This window comes from Micromys minutus (genome assembly GCF_963924665.1).
Source record: "Micromys minutus genome assembly, chromosome: 26".
Classification (NCBI taxonomy): domain Eukaryota; kingdom Metazoa; phylum Chordata; class Mammalia; order Rodentia; family Muridae; genus Micromys; species Micromys minutus.
The window spans coordinates 14846125-14867066 of record NC_137961.1 but is presented as its reverse complement, the minus strand read 5'-3'; the positions used below and the strand labels follow the sequence as shown (position 1 = coordinate 14867066).

The window sequence follows — 20942 nt, the reverse complement described above, 5'->3', positions numbered from 1 at the left end:
ACTGTAGACTCATGACCAACTGCCTCATGTGACTGGAGGCACAGCTACGACTCTAGGGCATTCTTTCTGAACACAATGGACTGTGTATCCTCAAACCAAGAGCCAGAGAAATCCATTTTTTAAGTTGTCTTTCTCAAGTATTTTGTCACCACAAAAAAAACCCTAATTTTATTTTATTGTTTTATATTTTAAATGCAAATAAATAATTTATTGATGATTGGAAATGATAAAAAATAATTACCTAAAAGTTGTGGCTGATGACTGTTATCTTATCGTTGTTTATTTTTAATCTTCCATAATTTTTGTCATAATAAAGTGTAATTGCAATTTGAGGAAAACATCATTTTCTTTCCATAAATAGAGCAGAAGATCTTATACTTTATAGTATGTCTTAGAAATTCAAGTATAGAACAGACATGGAAGATTCTGGAACAAAATGTCAAATCTTGTTATGGATTATAATTATCTTATGATTCTATGTCTGATTTTGGATTATGTGGTAATTGAAATTATAACACAAAGGCAAACTCACTTTAAACACATAAACACACACACACACACACACACACATTCAAACATACATAATCAACAAGGCATATGAGAGAATACTTAAGAATATGGGGTAGAGCAAGACTTTTTTAAACCGAAATATGTAAACTCACTTTTGGAGTGTGTGAGTCTGAGACTGTGCAGTGACTTGTGTGAATTAATATGTAACTGAAGTGTATATTAAAGGATAAACAGTAAACACTATGAAAAAACCCTCTCATACATCTAATATATCAAAAATGATCCTAAAATAGGAAATGGAAAAACTCATGCAGATTGCTTTAACCTCAACTATTTGGGGTGAATATGGACATAGTAATGAATGAGATAATAAGGTGGAAAAGGGACAAATGCAAGAGAGGGAAGAATAAGTGAATAAAAGGACAGAGATGAGTGGGGAGGAATGTTGTGGGGAGAGAGCAAACAGAACAAGAGATGAGATGATTTAACAAAAAAAAAAAAAAGATTTCCAAGTGTTGTGGATTGAATGGCCCCCATAGACCCATTGATTTAAATACTTGGTCCAAAGTTAACAGAGTGGCTTGGAAACAAATAGGAGGAGACGGGACCTTAGAGGAAGAGACAGGGCCTTGGGAAAGGACAGGTGTCACTGATTGGGGTGGGGGTGGACTTTGAGGTTCCAAAAGCTCAAGTCAGGCGCAATTTGCTCTCTGGGCCTGCACCTTATGGATTCTTTGTGAGCTCTTAGCTACCACTCCAGCACCTGCCTGCTGCTTGCTCCCTGTCATAATGATAATGAGCCAACCCTCTGATACCTTAGGCAAACTCTCAGTTTTCTAAGTTGCCTTGGTCATGATGTCTCCTTATAACAATAGAAGAGTAACTAAGACACCCAATTATCAGAAAAGATTGAAAACAAAAGTAGGTAAGTGTAGGGAATAAAACCCTAAAAATAGTAGAAAAATAGCTATACTATTAAAACCATGGCAGAAAGGAGGAGCATGTGGTTAAGAATGAAAAAAAGAAAAGGGAAACAATTATTGCCCAATAATGAAGAAGATATAAAAATAATACTAGGTAAATCTGTAGAGACAGAAAGATGAGAAATAAGACAAAATGTCAGAGAAGCTTCTTTTGGGGTACTTAAAACTTAGAGACTTACATTGCTACACCAGGGGATGGGGTTAGGTCAGTCAGCTGTGGACTCTCATCTTCTACGGTTCAAGCTGGTGATCAGCCAGTGTTGCATAAGTGTGTAATGTCTGCCAAGGCTGTCTTCACTTCAACAACTTCTCTTGTGTACCAAGAGCCTCTGCTGACTAGACTTGGTTTCGTTGTCTGGGAGCTGGGCAGGTTTCCTCTCTTGCCTGATGCATTCCAAATTTTACTCTCGGAGGTGGCTGGCGTTCTAGCTTGGGGATGGCTCCCAAATGTGTGTCAGTCTGTGTGTGTGTGTGTGTGTGTGTGTGTGTGTGTGTCTGTGTGTGTCTCTGTGTGTGTGTCTGTATGTGTGCGTGTATGTGTATGTGAAGTAACCAGCGCACTGAAATCTGCACAGACCAAGTGGCCTAATCCTTTATGTTTTGGTGTTAACTACCATGTTGGAGAAATGAACTTCCGGGTTTCTATGCTCTAGAGCATCCAATGGCAGGTTGGTGTTTCCAGAGGTTCTTCCAACTGCTGAGAGACTCAGTGATGGGACTCACTGTGGTATTCTCCATTGATGAGACCGGCTCCTGCAACCTAATGTAGCTTTACGTACCTGATTGCCTGGGCCTCCTCTAGTTTTCCTCTCAAGAAAGATGGTACCCAGCCACTAGCCTCCTAGCTATACACAGTGAACTAGATCCTTCTCCACTGCTGACACATCATGGAAGAAACAACTGGTTCACTGAAATCCAGCATTGGATTTGAGGTGTGTGTGAGCTTACTGGTCTCTGTAGTGCAGTGGCTTCTGTGCAGTGGCTTCTGGGCTTACCCTTTGGATGAGATGCCCTTGGGCTGCCCTTGACCCAGAGTAATGTGGACAGAGCTTTGGCCCACATAGCTTTTTTTTTTTTTTTTTAAATTAACTGTCACTTTCTCAGGGTACCAGTTCTGTGTGTCTTTGATACAGCCCTAGCATGGTGTAACCCCTGCTGAGAGGCAAGTTTCTATCTTTTGGTAGCAGTGCCTTGGGAGTCATTTGCCTCTTCCTGGAATTGCTAGAGACACCCGAGCCAGACTTCACGAATTACATATTCTTACTGGCAGTGTTTGTCTCTCAGAATCAGCACACACACAGGGATAGCTTAGAAATCACTGTGGCAGAGGAGGGTCCAATAGCTATTTGGTTAATTCCATGCTTCAGCCTAGTCCCAGGGCAGGACACCAGCTATATGCATTTATGGCTATCTGCCCTGGCCCTCTGTGGTCCACTGAAGATCATCCTTCCAATTATGTTCTCATTCCCACCCCTCTCATGGTGATTATGATGCCTTCATGGCTATATAACTTTGTACGCGTGATCCAGAGAAGAACCTTGACATGAAAGTGGTCCTGGGCTTTTCATACAGCTTCGGTGAAACACCAAGAATTTTCACACTGGGAAGAGAGAACAGGAAAAGACAGGTGAAGTCACAGGCCAACAAAAACATGGTGGAGTGATATGGCCACAGAATGCTCTTGGCCTCTGGATGCTGAAAGATTCAAGGAACAGATTGTCCTGAAGGCAAGAGTCCTAATGGCACTTTGAGTTTAGCTCTGCAAGACTCATTTTGAGCTTCTGACCTCCACAACTATGAGGGGATAAACTCGTGCTGTTTTAAGCAATTAAATTTGTTACAGCATATACCTTTCTGCCATGACAGTCTCTCAAAACAGATTTCTGTTTATGTTGTGTATTATCCAATGAATGTCATCCACCTCTAGCCCCCAGCTCTGGGCCCCCCATAACCATCCCTGCTTAACGTAAAGAAACTCTTCCACTGAGTTGGAATCCTCTGCTTTCTGGACTTTCCTCTCCCTACACACTATGAGTTCAAAAAGGGAAATGTGTGACTCATCTTTGGGCCTCAGCACCAAGGACCATGTATGAATAATAGTAATTGTATGAACAAATTAAAACTTAATTGTACACAAGCATGTGCCAGCAGTGGTAAATGGCTTATGGAAAAGAAACTTAGCATAGAGGATCACTCATGCTGGGCTCCTTTTCTTCAGACAGTGAAAAACAAGCTTTTAAGAAAGTCTACTTATTGAAAAAGAAAGATTCTGTTCTGATTAATGGGAGGGTTTTTGAAAAGCTGACTAGACATACGCTCTGCTGGTTAAATACCTCGTATGGAACCGAAAGCAGAGTGTGTGGAAACCTAAAGGGAAATAAAGTCTCGTCTCAGGAACAGTGGGCGTGGCTTTGCTCCTAGCACATCAGTGTCTCTGTAGACACTCCAGTGGCCGCTTACAAAATTTTGATGGTCTGCTAGAACTAGCTTGATTTGGGCTGATATGGAACATGCATTTGAAACACTCAAGCTTACGGGGCTCTCGCTCACTGCCTTGCAACAACAGGGAAACTTAAATGATTTCACCCCCTTCCCGCCAACCACATTCCAGGTCTAAATTGTTTTAAGCTTTTGGACTTGATCCCGTAACAGTTCTAAAATACACGTGCACGGGGATATTCTCCGCAGTTCTCTTTGTAACAGGACTGGTTTGGAAGCAACCCAACTGTCAATCAACAGTAAAGTGGTTGAATAAATTATGGTCCATCTATAATCCAGAGGGTTATGCATTCCTTCAAAAGAATGAGGGTGCTTTATATGTACTTCTTGCTTTATAATAATATTTCACTGCTCAAAACCCTCCAGGGCTTTCAGTTGCATTTATGCAGCCTCTAAAATGCTTCCCCAAATCTAAAATGCCTTATACCTCTTTTTCTGACCCCAGGGCCACTCCCCTGTTCTTCCATTTGGATTCAGCATCCTGGCTCTCTATTTTACCAACTCCTTAGCAGCTATTCCAAGGCCATTTCTGCACAGGTCCTTGTAAATGAACTGTTGTCACATCTAGAATGTTTTCTTTAGAGCAGTGTTCCTCTGCCTTAATTATACATCAGAAGCACATGTACCCAAGACTGTATCACAAATCAGGCAGTTTACTCTCTGAATGATTCTCTAAGATAATTTGTTGGGGTCTGGTTGCTCGGTTGGTTGGTTTGGGGTGATAAGCAGCAGAGCTTGGAGACTCAGGCTGTCTGCTGTTGGTGGCGTCCTCCAGCGTTAAAGGCTTAGTCTAAGTGCCATCTCATTGGAGACAGTGTACATCGTCCACTGTTTTCAAAACTAAAGATTCCACTTATCAGGTGGAGCTTAGACAACAAAGCATAAACAGAGGGTGAGTAGAAGTTGGAGTTAAATGCATTGGTGACCCAAACAGTGCATTTGGGAAGCCCTAGAAATTCAAATAGAAATGGCCCAAGAACTAGAAGACAGAGAAATGGCCAGCAGGAATATGAAAAAAAAGGTGCTTAACATCCCTAATGTTTAGAGAAGTGTGAACAGTACCTCAGTGAGACAGAATCACATACTGTGGCTAGTATGACAAGAGATGACAAGTGTTAGTGAGGGTGTAGAGATGTAGAAACCTTTTGCACACTGGGATGAGCATGTATGTTGGTGCAGCCAGCATGAAAAACCATGTGATGGTCCTCAAAACAAATACCATAGGATCTAGCAATATGACTTCTGGGTATTTGCTCAAAGGAAGCAGAATGACTACTTTGTAAAGTTATCTATGCCCTTGCGCACAGCTTGCCAGAATTCTCAAGGAGTCGGGATGCATAAACAACTGGTACTTGATTACAGATGCATAGATAATGAAATTGTGGTGCCCATGTGTGATGAGGTATCACTTAATAGAAGAGAGAGCCTGATGCTGTCATTCACAGCAACAGAGGCAAACTTGGAAGACATTGTGCTTAGTGAAATAAGGCAGACACAGAAAGAAAAGCCTGCCTAATCTCATCTATACACAGAATCTTAATCAAAAACATAGAAACTGAGAGGGGATGACCATAAACAGGGTGGGGAGGGAACAGGGAGGAGCATATCAAAGGGTCCAGATTTGTAGTTCTGTAGGACAAATCAGCCTAGAGATACGATGTATAGGAAGACTGGGTTACTCTGGGTCTGATAGAGACTTGACTGGATCTAGAATCACCTAGGATACAGACCTCGGGGCATATCTATAAGGTAGTTTCTGGAGTATGTTAATCGATGTGAAAAGACCCAGTCTAAGTGCTTTTCTGTAAGTTGGGGTCCTGGGACTGAATAAAAGTAAATGCAGGCAAGGTTGCTCATGGAAAACAACATTTATCATGCAAACCTTATGACTTGACTTTATGGAACCCTCCACAAGCTGTCTCAGCACGTGTATACCTACACCAGCTGCCAGACATTGCAAGATATTTGATCACACTGGGAACCCGAGATTGTGCTGTTTACTAGAAAAGCCTGTCTTTAGTTGTGGTGTGTCTCAGTCTTAGTACACATTGTTAATCCCTTCAGCTGGAATAGAGACATGGCTCTAGTACACACCTTTAATCCCAGATATTGAAAATCAAGTTAGTTTGTAGAAGCACCCACCATGTTTGAACGTGATGTCTAATTGGATGGCAAAGTGTTGAATAGAGAAAGATTTGATGGGATAGGATATGGCAAATTCTCACAAGAAGAGGGAGGATAAGGGATGTAACTTGAGGGTCAGTGCAGAGAGAGAAAGGAAGAAAATTCTTCTTAGAGAGTTTTACAGGTAGAAGTGAAAACAATCAAGACACAGGTGAATACAGAACAACCCACAGAGTGAGAAGGTGTGGGGCTGGTGCCGGAGGCCCCGCCTGGAGATCTCTGGTCAGGAGAGGGAATGGCTTCTGCCACCTTCACTGCTGGGTCCAGAAGAGGGACTCTGGTGGGGATTGGGGGGTGGGGCAGTGTTAGGTTTTATGACAGAAGATCTCAGATGATGGAATAATTCTTGCACACCTTTAATTTTGGACAGGCCTCATACATACAGTTTTGGGATGGTTCAGAATCTGGCAATAGGTACTTCCTATTGGCTGGGCCTGAGGGCTTGGGAATACCCTATTTACATATTTGGGAATGAGGTCCTGCTTCTGTCTTGAGCCTATGTACAATGTAGTCACATCCTCACCTGTGGAGGAAGGTCTTGGGATGTGACTGTTCTGTCCGGAGCCTAAGTCACATCCTCTCCTGCGGAGGAGGAACTTGAGGTGTGACCCAAAAGGAGGCTGTGGCATAGAAAGTAATAAGTTGCTTATTAGTGGCTTTAAATAAGTAATAAGTAACTAACAAAAACAATAATAAGCAGCCAGTAGTCACTTTTTGTTGGAGAGACAAAATATCTGATAAGAACAACCTAAGAAAGAGTGTATGGCTCACACTTAGATACAGCCCATCCCTGTAGAGGAGGCATTAAAGCAGGGGTGTAGGTGGCTGTTTACATGGCATCCACAATCAGGAAGCAGAGAGGGATGAAGGCTGGTGCTCAGCTCACTTCCTTCTTTCTTGTCTTTCTCTCCATCCAAGACTACTTGCTGCTGCCTACATTCAGGGTGGATCTCTCTTCTTCATGTAAATCTCTGGAGAACCAACCTAGCAGGCATACCTAGAGGTCTGTCTCCTAGATGATCATCAATTAAAGAGACTAACCACCACAAGGAAGCAGAGATGTAGGATCCCAGACACTGACAGGAGCCATTGCTTTTTACAAGGGAATGTAATCACTGCCAAGCAAGAAATATTGCTAGGCAGCAAATACCCCATCTCCCTTTTGTCTACCTTTGATGCATCTGATTTCACTGCAGAACAAGTCCAAGCTCCAGAAACCCAAGAGAAGCTGCAAAGCTAATAGATGCAGCCTTCTGTTGTGGAGAAGGGCAGAATGGTTCTGGAGCACCCAGCATGGGGAAGCATTCTTCCACGGTAAGGAGCTCACAGAAAGGCTGATCAGCAACAGAATTACTGATCACTTTGTCTCAGCCTGCAACACTGGCCCTGCACCTAACTCATTTTCTAGATGATATCTCAAAATGAAACCCATGATCTATCAAATAATATGCTCTTCTCGCTTGGGCCAGTGTAGTGTTTTAAATCCAGCTCTCAGGAGGCAGAGGCAGGCCTGGTCTACATAGTGAGTTCTAGTCCAGCCAAGAATATGTAGTGAGACCTTTCCTCCAAAACAAAGTAAAGCAAAACAAACAAAGCAAAAAACAAAAAATACACTCTGTTCACAACATATATCTAAATTGCAGAGACTTAAAGTATTTTTGGGTTTGTTTCTTATAACCAAAAGCGCTAGATAAACAGCTCCTTGAATATTTATGAAATTTTGGAGAAGATGGAGGTGCGTCCTTTAGTTACAACCTTGAGGCACACCCACAGAAAATATTGATAGCTTGTGCTATACACAAACAAGAAACTTCTATTTGATGAAACCCACCATGAACGGTTGAAAAGGCATAAAAATAACCAAAACAAAATTCAAACAAAATAGTATCATTTCAGCAAGTTTAAGAAAAAAGAATCTTATCTAAATATATAAAGAACTCATACACACAGATAAGAACTGACCAAAATTTGGAGGGAGGGTAAGGAGAAAAATATCAAACAAAGGGAAAAGCCATGAAAATAAAAATAGGCACACAGGCTGACGGCAAAGCAGGTGAAAAAAAATGTTTACTCAAAGCAGTGTAGATCTGAGCAGGAAACTTTTCTCCAACCAAAATCTCAAAGGCTGCTTTTCATGAAAATGGCCCAGTGCACAGGGATGCTATGCACAGGGCTCTCAAAGGTTGGCAAAAGTTATAATTTTTAAAAGTCAATTGGCATCTAAACATTGTGAAACATTAAATAATCATTCTCCCTACACCCAGCACCTTCACTTTCTTAAAGCTATCAACATTACTTTCTCTACACAGGATGAAGCGGCTCACTGTGCTGTGTAACTTCCAGCTTCCAACTCCCACATCCACATCAATGTGAAATGTCAACCCATTGACGTGAAACTACCTTTATTCCTTTCACTCTACCTGACAAGCCCCTCCCCTCCATCTTGGCTTGACTCACTCTTCTGCAAATGGCTAACTTGTTAGGTTCCTCCTCACCCCTGTCCACTGACTCAGTCCCTCTTCTGCGCGTTTTCATTACACCGAGTACATAGTTATTGTAATGTGGCCATATTCATTTACATTTCCAATTATGTATTTTTCTTCACCATGTTGGTTCCTGTTCTCATATTCCATACAGTGGTGCTTTTCAAAGTGGGGCAGTTCTGCTTCCCAGGAACTTTTGGCAGTATAGGGAAGCATTGACAGATTTATTTATTTTTATTTTATGTGTATAAATGTGTTTTGCCTGTATGTATGTATGTATGTATGTATGTATGTATGTATGTATGTATGTAATGTTAAACCCTGTGAATGCTTGGTGTCCATGAAGGTCAGAGGATGGATGAGTAAAGTTACAGGCGTTTATAAGCCAATCTGTGGGTACTAGGGACTGAACCCCAGTTCTCGGGAAGAGCATCAAGTGTCTTAACCACTGAACTATCTCTTTCACTCCTGGAGGGGGGAACTACAGTTGCAAGTAGGAGGGGAAAATGGCAACAGTATTTTGTATAGAGAAGGCAAAAATGTTGCTAAACAATCAATAGTTCTAGAGAGTTCCCACAAAATTGTTAATAAAAATGTGAATACATGAGAACCCACCCGCTATATTTAGTTCTCCCCTTGCCTTGGATATAAATGCTTTCACTGTCTCCCTCCAATCTCCATAAAATTGTGTATTGAAACAGTAAAAGGGAATTCAGTTTTTCTTGTTTGGGATAATTTAGTTTCACCATGTATTCCAGGCTGGCCTTGAACTGGAGCTCCTAAGCATCATGGTTACATTTTTGTGCAATGTGTACATTTAAATGAACCTTTTGTGTGGGTGTTGCATGCATGTTGATGTGTGCAGGCGTATTTGTGTTAAAATGTACCTTTAAAGTCCAGGTTTCTATTCCATGCCATTGGCAAAATAACACCTATGACAGGAAGATGCAAGGAAGATAAGGTGAGGTGATGTTGGAGCAAGGTCTGGGGCAAGGCTGGCATTTCATCGACATGAACTCACGTTTGCAGCACAGTCCAAAACTAAGTTACAAACTGCAAAAGCTGCTGAAGCAGTCATGCGTAGCCAAGTCCTTCCAGTGCATAGCTGGAGGGCTGTGAGTTTGAAGGTTTGCCCTGCTAAACCTTGACCTCATATCGGAGTTTCCAGCTTTAGTGGTGGATTAAATGCGTGATTCGGAAAGAAACTGCAAGCTGACTCATCAGAAAGAAATATGTATCCCTTTGGTTTGGATTACAAATGCAATTTGTAGGTATGTGAAATCTAAAAGAAGATACTCACAGAGCATTAATTCAATTGAGTAATGTTACCAGAAATTTTACAGGGGTTTCGTTTAAAATTACATTTCTGGCACTTATGCAAAAACAGGCAAATATATTATATACAAAGTTAAACAAATAATACATTCTTCCTACTGTAGGACATCTAGTCAGAATCCAGAATTATTTAAATAGTTTGTCATAAAACACTCAAATATCAACAGTTTTTTTGTCATATATGTTAAAATGTAATTACCTGGTAATGAGTCAGCTCTTCTTGAGAAAGACAAGCAAATTTGTAAGTAAACATTACTTAGGAGAATCATCTGATCTGATGTCTTAGATTCTAATATGCTGTGGGTTTTTTAAAAGACCAGTATTTCTAGATTTTTCCACTTGTTTCTATATGTGTGAGTGCATGCCTCTGTGTGTGTGTATGTGTGTGTATGTGTGTGTGTGTGTGTATGTGTGTGTGTGTGTGTGTGTGTGTGTGTGTGTGTGTACTTAGAGGTCAGAGGACAACTTGTAGGTTTAGTTCTTTCCAAGGCTAAACTAGGGTTGTCAGTCTTGGTGGCAAGCTCCTTGACCCACTGAGCCCTCTCACAGGTCCCAGATCATGCTTTTAGTTTACACCCACACCCATATAACCAAAATGTAAACAAATTATGGCAAATAAAAGAAAACATTAATATTTTAACAATGTTTGAACATATATGGGCTTTATTAGGTGTTCCATGTATAGTCATCTGGTATGTTTAAAGAGTGAGCAATCGTATAAAAGGAAATATGGTCGTAAGTGATTGAAGTAATAAAATCCCCAAACTAAATAACAACTCATAATTCATGGCACGGCATATATTAGATTTCATTACATCAGTATATAGCTTAGCAGTAAATTCTCCTGACGGCCATAAACCCGCAAGGTGTTGTCATCCTGAAAAATGAAGGAGAGGGAGTTGGTGAGGGCACAAAATGGATAAATCTTCCCCAGTGCAGCGCTTTCCAGTTGCAAAGTTGTAGTGCACTGCCCCCTGGTGGCAGAATTTGAGTCCTTGTAATAAAGGGATTCCAGCTTCCTAAAGGAAAGGGCAGTTGGATGCATCTTGCCAAGCTCTCTTGCGGTGGGGCTCCACAGGGCTTCTCCCACACAGTGCAAACCAATCTGCTCTTCATTCGCCAGGCTGTCAAGGATACGGGGGTGAGCTTTATGTTCTCTTAACGTTTTAGTTCCGAGCACGGTGGTTATTTCAAAGCCACTCAACATACCTCTATTTTAAAAATGCACCTGGTTGTGTCTTTGGAAGAATGACTATGGCGGTAAGATTTTGGACTTTGGACTGATTTTATTTTACCTTTGTCTTTTAGCAGATTAGAATTAATGCAGAGCAAATGCCTTACAAAGAGTCCTTGCGTAGATACAGGAAACCATTACACTTTAAACATTCTACAACTTTAAAACAGCATCAGTTGTGTTAGTAAAGATTCCTTATTGAACACATGGTGACACACACAGAAACTATCATTAAATATTGTGTGCAGTAGAGAATCAGGCCAGCATCAGCATCTGAGTCCACGATCCCAGCATGCCTTTCTCTACTTCCCACTTTTTGGCAACAGAAAGGGTGAGTGACGCAGCAGGAAAGCTAAGCCAGCTTTCTGTCTCGGATGGACTTTCCAAATTTACTAAGATAAAGAAACAGAACATAGACCGCTTCTCAGTAACCAGTATGTCTTACTTCAAGATTTAGAAAGGCCATGTATTCTAAGCCAAGATTAATTGCAAACTGTGAGGAGTAAATAGGACATTTTAAACGGTGCATAGTAGCAGGATGGGCATGTTTGAAAGCCAGGGCACTTGTCGGTGTTACCAGCTGGGTTCCATCCTCATCAAAGCCACTACAGATACACTCCCTGTACTTCCCATCTTAGGCACTAGAAAATTCCTTCAGGGCCAAGCATTTGAGAGGAGCAAGAGTAAGCGACCCTGGGAGAAAAAAGAGAGCCCCCAAAGCCCTGATTATTAGGCTTTAATTTGTTTTGATGGTAGTTGGTGTTTCCCTCAAATAATTCTGCACTATAAGGTCTTCACATATAATTCAGTGAATATATTCTTACAATGCTGTAAAAATACATTATATCATTAGCTCTGTCTTATAGTTGACGAAACTGATGCACAGAGGTTGGTCTTCCTAAGGTTAAGGAGGAAGAGCAAGGATTGAGGCTCATGTGGTCCAACCCACAATCAGCTTGGAATGACTTGGATCCAGCTGTTTCTGATTCCCCAGTGACTTGTAGACAGGACAGCTCTTGCTAACAGAAAGGCTCCCCTTTATCAGTGACAGGTTTACGCTGAACTATTCACAAGTTCTTTCCATCGCTCAGTCTCCTGGTGACCTCATTCCTGCTCTTGCTTACTCTTCACAATAAACAGAATAATCCACAGCACTGAAAGCATGACGCTAGTTGTGGTGATGCAAGGCTTTAATCCCAACACCTGAAGGAGGACAATCACTGTGAGCCAGCCTGGTCTACACGGTGAGCCAGCCAGAGCAACATACGGAGACCCTGATTCGAAACAAACACGAAACCCCACACAAGAGCACCAAAGAGCTGTAAGTTCATTCTGAGTTTTCCAGGAAACGTGTGCGTATCGGCTCTCAGAACTCAGTAGCCAAGTGCCAGAGATGGCAGCTTGGCTTTGGGAGGAAGTCGACCCCAAATGAGAGAGGTTCCCTTGTTATGCCATAGTTTCAATAGGTGGATAGCCTGGTACATCCTATTCCTGTTCAGTCAAAACTTCATCTGTGGGGATGGGGAAATGGCCCAGTAACTAAAACCATGGCTGCTCTTCCAGAGGACCTGGTTCAATTCCCTCCTCCCATATGGCAGCTCACAACTGTTCGCATGCAACTCAGATTCATGGACTCTAACACCCTCCCACGAACATGTAGACAAGACACCACTGCACATGAAATAAAAAGTTTTAAAGTAAAAACAAACAGAACCAAACTCATCTGTGCTAGACCATCTCTTGGTATTGTCTTTTATTTTGCTTTAATGATGTTCAAGAATTCCTTTTCCCACGAGCAAAACCATTTTTAAGGAAGGCTCCAGCTCACTGGAGAACCATAAAGAATATATTTCAAGATAGGTTTCAAAATATAATCGAGGATCCGAGGAAAGTTTTTCTGGAAATTAAACATGTTAGCTTTCTAATCTTTTAAGATTGTTAAAAAGATCGTCTCACTGTATAACACAGGATAATCTCAAACTCAAGCCATACATGTCTCCCAAGTGCTGGGGCTGCCAAAGTATGGCTCCATGCCTACCTAGTGCATCTGGCTTTAAAATGCACTAGGATTATCTTATAAAGGCCATCAGAAGTGTTTTTGAACTTCTTTTGTGTGTACGTGAAAGAAATGCATATATGCACATGCACACTTTGAAGCGATCCTAAGTCTTAACTGTAAAGGGACTTTGATGCCTGTAGCTCACCATGGGAAGCTTTTGCACACAGAGCAGGAGTTCCTGCTACTGCCTTGCCCACAGCAGTTCATCATTCCTACCAAAGAGCCTCAAGTCACAGCAGGGAGACTAACTTGTACTCTTAAATTAGCCTATGATCTGAAAAGTCTCTGCTGACTAGCACCTGGGTATGTGGGACTGTGTTTTGATGTGGACACAAGGTCGATGTGGTCCTCGCTGTTCTGTAACTCACTATGTAGACCAGGCTTGCCTGTGTCCTCGGTACTAGGATTAAAGGCAAGTGTACTAGGCCCAGCTCAGCTGTAGTTCTCAAAGAAAGAAGCATTTAAAAGAAAGCAAAGTTTGTCTTTGTGTTTTTCCCTGTTGTTTTCCTAATGTTTTATTTTTAAATTTTCTAACTGACATATTGATTAGCACTGGGGCATGTGGACCATACATACAAGAAGTTACATATGTCCAGGCTAGGATACATACATTTCTTTCTGAATGGCAAGATGCAAAGTAAATCTGGGTAGAGAGCAGTGTTAGGAGAGGCCATGTCCCCAGTCCTGAGGACCCAGGGTAAACTTTCCCTTCTCTCCATTGGTTGCTTTGGGAGCTGATATCTGTTCAGAGCTGGTTATCCCTTCCCCCATTACACGCCCGAAAGATTTTTCCAGTGTCTCAAACCTATAAAGAGAATAAAGCTGACTATTCAGCTTGTATGAAAGGCACTGTCCTTGCTGGTTATCTAGCCAGTGAAGAAATGACTGAGGCAGCTGCTCTCACCTCCAAGAAATTAAGCAGCAACTCCAAATGTGTTAGAACGTCTAGAAGTGGTCAGAAAAGTGAAATCAAGTATCAGAATAAGAGTCTGAATTCAAACATCCCAACGGTTATAATTGACACTGAGGCATCTGTAGACAAATAATTCTTAAATTGTGATTCAGGCTGAACTACATAAAAATACATTGAGACGAGGCATAGCCACAGATCTCAACTGCAGGTCACTTCTTGCCCATTCTTCTTGCTCCTTTCTTTCAGATGGGGCTCAAGGTAGGAGGTGTCCTAAAGAATGAAGAAGAAGAAAACAGGTCATGAACCATGAATGAAACTCATTACAATGAATTACTTTCTGCTTGTAACTTAAGAAACTATATTCCCACCCTCTAGAAAATACTTTAAATATAAAACCTCAGAGGTCAAAGTGTAGGTCAGTAGAGTACTAAGGAAGAAAGAAAGCCTACAGACTCTTGCCTGATGTCAATGGAGTTTGGGGATAGAAAGCCAACCCATCCCAGGAGCTAGAAGATCACCCAGTGGACTCCATATAACTAAAACTCTCCATTAGAGCAGAAATTGGGGTTCAGGGGAAACAACAGTGGCCCATGAGGCAGAACCCCCATATTCCAGTCCAGGCCTTCCCTACTATAGACTAGCTTCATGATTTTAGATATCACTTTAGTTTTAGTCTCACCATGTTGTTAAGATAAAGCTGACAGTTTCCTGCTAACCTCACTTGGCTGCTGAAAGCTACTATGTGCCCTGACTTGGAGAACACTAAAGAGTGCACAAGCAAGCATCTTTCTCCAGTTCCTGAACCTGCATCCTAAGTGGCCAACAGTTCGAGACACATCAAATCTGCTCTATTGCCTCAGATCTGTCCACAGCTCCACAGGCATGACCCGATGCTTCATGGTCAGGTCCAGGGCTCTCTTAATGTGAGACACTGTTGCCTCAAAGGTCCCCAGGAAGCCTTCTTATGACTTCTTCCACATCTTCAGTCTCCTATGCTATGCCATCTCACCTTAACCCTGCGGTAGACACAGAAGAGTCAGATTCCGGAGCTGTCTCACATAGCAGCAGTTTGTTTTTCTTTTGAGACAGTGTCTCACTGTTTATCCCTGGCTAGCCTTGAATTCAGACAGATTCATTTGTCCCTATCTGGCCTTAAACTCACAATTGCCTTGAATGACCATCCTCTTGTTTCTGCCTCTTCATTGCTAACATTACATGTATAAGTCACCATAGCTGGTAGGAGGTGTGTGTGTGTGTGTGTGTGTGTGTGTGTGTGTGTGTGTGTGTGTAAGTATACCTCCACATACATGCTTGTGCTACTGTGTCAGCTTCATAACAGTCCTGAAGGTCATTAGGCCTGTGTGGCTCACTGAGACATCTCCTCCACCCAGGATTTTTCTTTTCTAATGAGCAAAATATCTTTATGACATATAATTCAATACTTGACTGGAAAAGGACCATGAGTTCAAATCATTAGGTAAGAACGAAACCAAAAGCATTTCACACCCTGGTTATTTCTTGAAGCAACATATGGACCTTTTGAAAACACTGTGATAAACATTCTTACTTCATATGAACCAGTTCAGAAAATATTTCAACTGTATATCTTGCCCTTGAAAACATAAAGCAGACTATATCTTTTCTACTAATCTGAGATCATGATCTTAATTGACTAGTACCAGGGAAATGGTGAGGAAGAGGGAGGCACTTGCTACACAAATCTAATAACCCCTGGATTCCCAGAAGCCCTCCTTTGACCTCCACAAGCACATTCAGGTAATATACAAATGATAAACTATCTCTTAAAAGACATAAGGAACAAAAGTTATACTGAGGAATCTAACATTTACTGATGCTTCCATTCAGTTCTAGAGCACAAAGTGAAATCCGTGGCAATTAGGAAGCACAAACCAAGTTTGCAAATCACACGAAGATGTGAGAGCAAGCATTCAGGACTTTAGCCTTTTCTCCAAAGAATACAAACTTAGCAATAAAATAGTTTAATTTAAAATCTGATACACACAAAACACAGCAAAAACACCTTTTGGCACTGTAAGAATTCTTTTAAAAGTATTGCATTCAGGAAGAACAAGGAGAGTAAAAGGATAACAGAAAACACAGATACTCACAGTGTGTTGTTTATTGAATCCCGCAGCATTATAAAACCATTTTCGAAAACCGCCCAGCCACTTGCTTGACACTGCAACTGGAATCACCACACCATCAGTTGTTACAACTCAAACTCCACCTATGCCACAATGCATCAACAGGCAAACAACTGATATCCTTAGCAACCTAAGACGTAGTGTCTCTTTATATACAATGTAGCTAAGTTATTTTACCCAGTACGTCCTGGGAGAAGTTGGTGAGCTCAAAATTAAAAGTGCCTACTGTTGACAAGTATGCTTCCTATCACTCTGGGTTCTCAGAATCTAATGCTTTCCATCCTTCCATCCCCTGCTACCATCAGAATTCAAGTAACATGGGATGAGAAGATGACATGGGGCATTTCCTTCTCTCTTTCTTTGTTTTTTAAAGATTTATTTATTTATTATACATAAGCACACTGTAGCTGTCTTCAGACACACCAGAAGAGGGCATCAGATCTTATTACAGATGGTTGTGAGCCACCATGTGGTTGCTGGGATTTGAACTCAGGATCTCTAGAAGAGCAGACAATGCTCTTAACCACTGAGCCGTCTTTCCAGCCCGACTTGGGGCATTTCTATCACTTGTAGTTGCAGAAATAAATTTTCCCTACAAAGTGGGTGGAGCTACGAGAGTTAAGCTTAGGTGGCAGGCTTCCCCTAGTCTCCAAAATTTTTAGTCTACATAATCTCACTTGAGTATCATTTTAAAATATACTGATTTCTTCTAGAAAAATATTTGTATCATCAATTAATTATTTAAATATTAACAGATTAGTTAAGAAAAACAGCCAATTTTCCTCCTCCCAAACAGCTAGCTGTTCATCAAAGGAACAGAATTTGTTCATGGATGAGGAGAAATACTTCATGTTAAAACTCTTACTGTATCCTGCCTCTTGCCACCTGCAGTGTGGGAGAGCGGGCCCCGGGGGATGAGTGTTCTTTCCAGCTGCCTCAGGCAGGAGAGCTGATGCCACCCCTCACCTTGGCAGAGCAGGAGAGTTGGAGGATGAATAACTCAGCTACCACCCAGGTCTAGATCCAGGGCGTTTAGTGGGTCCATTCTAACATCTACCCCATCTATGAACTGCTGGAGCCTGTGAAGGGGCTGGTCCTGCAGATCCAAAGCTGCAGGATCTCCATGACACAGGGCAACAACAGGATATCCTAGAGGAGACCTGGTGAAGACTCAGTATTGATAGTGTAACAGAAGCCAGAGACCTCGAACCAGACCAAAGACTCAGTGCAATGAATGTGTGAGAGTAAACCTGTTTGGGCAAAAGGGTGTACTGTGTAACACACTGCAACTTCCACAGACATTGTTCGTTTGCTTTCTGTCGGTGTTTGCAAGAGCAGAGGGCAGATGTGGAAGGAAGAGGTGAGTGGGATCCAGGTGCATGATGTGAAATTCATAAAGAATCAGTAAGAAGTTAAACAAGGCTACCCAGGATGACATGTAATGTGTTGTATTCCAATGTAGACATATACCCTAATTACTAAATAAAAGTTTGGCTACTTGGGTTATCCCCCAAAACTAACCAAACAAACAAACAAAAAGCCCTCTTAATGTAGCAGAACACGTCTGTATTCTCGGCACTCAGGAAACTGACTCAGTAAGAGTGTGAATCCTAGGCCTTGTCTAGACAAACAATTGATAGTAGTAGTAATAATAATAATGATAATGATAATAAGGGACTGGAATATAGCTCAGCCTTAAAGTTCATGCCTGACATGCAAAATACTCTTCTGTAAAAACAAAGCAAAAATGCCTCACAAGCATGGAGGTCAAGGGTGAGCCTGAGAGGGCTAACCTAGAAGAGGCCAAGGAAGCTGGACAGTACTCAACGTTAACAAAACAGATATGGTACAGGCAAGGAAGTAGAACAAGCATAATCTTTCTTTTTTAACTGAGCTGGGTAGGGAATCTCAATCATGACTGATTGCCAAAGAACATTACCTCCCCCCTTTTATTTCCATTCCCATTTTCTATCTCTCTTTTTTGAGACAGCACCTCTCACTGGCCTGGAACTTGTGACGTATGCTAACTAGGCTAACTGACCAGTACACTCAAGAGACCCACCTATCTCTACCTCTCCACAACCAGGATTAAAAGCATGGAATAGGATTTCAGGCTTGCTTCCTTCCTTTTTTGGAAGGCGGGGGCAGGCAAGCTCTCAATTAGCCCCCTCTGACTTCTTACTCCTCAGTACAGATTACTACATGGCTTCCTCCAACCTTAGAAAGTATCATGCATAAAACTGTTTCCACTGGAAAATTAAAATTGTATGGGGCTAATGTTGGAGCTCAGTTGGTTATAGGGCCTGCCTAGCCCTGGGTTCCATCTTCGGCAGCACATAAAAGGGGTGTGGGAGTATACTTCTGCAGTTCTAGCATTCTCAGGGTTGAGGAAAAAGGACCAGACATTCGAGGCTATTCAACACACAGTTGAGTACAAAATTGGCTTGGGCTACATGATACCTGATTCAAAAGATTCAAATATGAAAGGGTTAAAACAATGGGGGGGGGAGAAGTGTAGGAGATAAACTATAAACGTAGCAGTGATTATGATAAAGATTGATATTTATTTAACACTTAAATGCCAGGCATTTGTCCTATTAGCTTTTTCCACATTAGCTGGACTAAAAGCCTACTGCAGAAAAGGAAGTAGGCTTATGGAAGGGAGCCAATTCAAACTCTGTTAAAACAGGTCTCTAATACAAATGCACACGCGGAGGCAGAATGCCTTAAATTTGGTGAGGCTCCTTAAAATTTTGTCAAGTGGATGAAATTAAATGAGTTCACAATTTCTCAGAATTTGATAAGGGTAACAGTACTGTTTTGAAGCTATTCCAATTTATACCACCGGAGGGCACAGATTAGTTTAAAAACAAAAGAGGTTGGGGGAAGATGACTTGCGATGAATGCAGTTTTAAATATTCTGGCATTCTAGCCCGTGGCAGATTTTTTTTTCTAGTGCATACGATTTAAAAAACAAAACAAAACAACAACAACAAAAAACCTCCAGCCCTGCATCTCCAGTGCAAGTTCCATATGGGACTGAATGAGGACTCCCAACTCTGTCACCAGAGTTGAAGAGAAATACCAGCGGGAGGATGTACATAGCTGAGTTCAAGTGCCCAAGTACTCCGTCAGGTCACTGTGGCACAAGTCCGCTCACCTACCTGCTCACCTCCCCAAGCTGTCCAAAGACGGAGGAGAAGGAAGCCAAACCGCTGTCCTTCCCACAGAGGTCCCCATTCCAGACTTCAAGCTGGGTGAGCCTGGCATAGCCTTTGCGTGGGACTGGGCCGCCACGGAACTTTACGCGCAAGATTCAGCTACCGCAGAAGAAGGGCAAGTTGCTGGGAAAATAAAACCGCAATATCCACCAAAGAGGAACCGGTCACCCACCAGCACGACTGCCAGCCATGCTTGCCTGAGAGTGACGCGAGGCCTTCTGGGTAAAGTCCTCGAGAGCGCGCAGGGATCTGTGCGTGTGGGGCAAAGGAGGGTCCCCGCGCACGCGCAGCTCAGACGGCCCGGGAAGTACCTGTAATCGTTCAGGTCGGAAGGAGGGAGCTCTACGCCAAAGACAGGATTGGGGAAAAGAGCAAGAGGTTAGATGACTTCTTGCAGGATGTTATTCGGGGTTCTGTTACAGAAAGGAAGTTTCACGGTATTAAGGGAGCCATTGCTTCGAGACAGGTAATGAGGTAGAAAGATTTTCGTGTACACAGCTCCTCCATTTGAAAGAAGGAGGTTCTTGGATGCCAGAGGATGCCCCAGATGCTCGAATTCATTACGTCAAATGGTACGGCATTTTAATACAACCGACATACATTTTCTGCATTCTTTAAATAACCTCTAGATTCCTTTTAATGCCGGATATAAAGTAAACACTGCACAAATAGTTGTTGTGGTGCATTCGTTTTGAAAATAACAAAAGGAAAAGTGCACATGCATACAACCGAAATCTGTGATGGACCAAATCTGTAGATATGGAATCTTCAGGTTCAGTTAAGTGGCTTCCCTTTTTCCACCTCAAGATCCATATCAATCTTAGCGGAAAATTAAGTCAGATACTGTTGTGTTTTATAAAAAGATAGAGAGGCCAGGGATATATTTGTTGGAGGCACGGTAAGGTGTAGGGGAAGGGGATGCCTCTGTGGGCCCATGCTGAGGCATCCCTTGCACCTCTGAGATACTAGCCACAAAACAGTATAGTATAGAATAGAGTTTATGCAGGGCATGGAGAGGGGAATTTAGAGAAAGGCAGAGAGAGAGGAAGAGGGAGAGTAGAGAAGTAGAGGCCAGCCATGAGCACTTGGAGAGAGAGGGAGAAGGGGAATGGGAAGAGGGTAAGGGGGCAGGAACAAGAACGGAAGAGAGGAGGGGAGAGGAGAGGGCAAGCAGCCCCCTTATATAGTGAGTCAGGCACACCTGGCTGTTGCCATGACTGTGGGTCGGAGCCCAGACAAAATGCCAACAGATACTCTTTAAACATATTAAGTCTAAAGCGCATGCCTATGATCCTAGAATTATGCAAGCTGACTCAGGAAGGGTCGCTGCTAGAGTTGTTTACATAGTGGATTTGA

General features: G+C 42.1%; 1 long non-coding RNA gene across 1 annotated transcript; it reads right to left on the bottom strand.

The window, feature by feature from the left end:
- Positions 1 to 14322: 14322 nt before the first annotated feature.
- On the bottom strand, positions 14323 to 19782 carry LOC308437431. The gene is made up of 3 exons (XR_013975557.1): positions 19530 to 19782; positions 16330 to 16406; positions 14323 to 14470 (listed from the first exon to the last, which is right to left on the bottom strand). It is a non-coding gene; the product is annotated as an uncharacterized lncRNA (long non-coding RNA).
- Positions 19783 to 20942: the final 1160 nt, after the last annotated feature.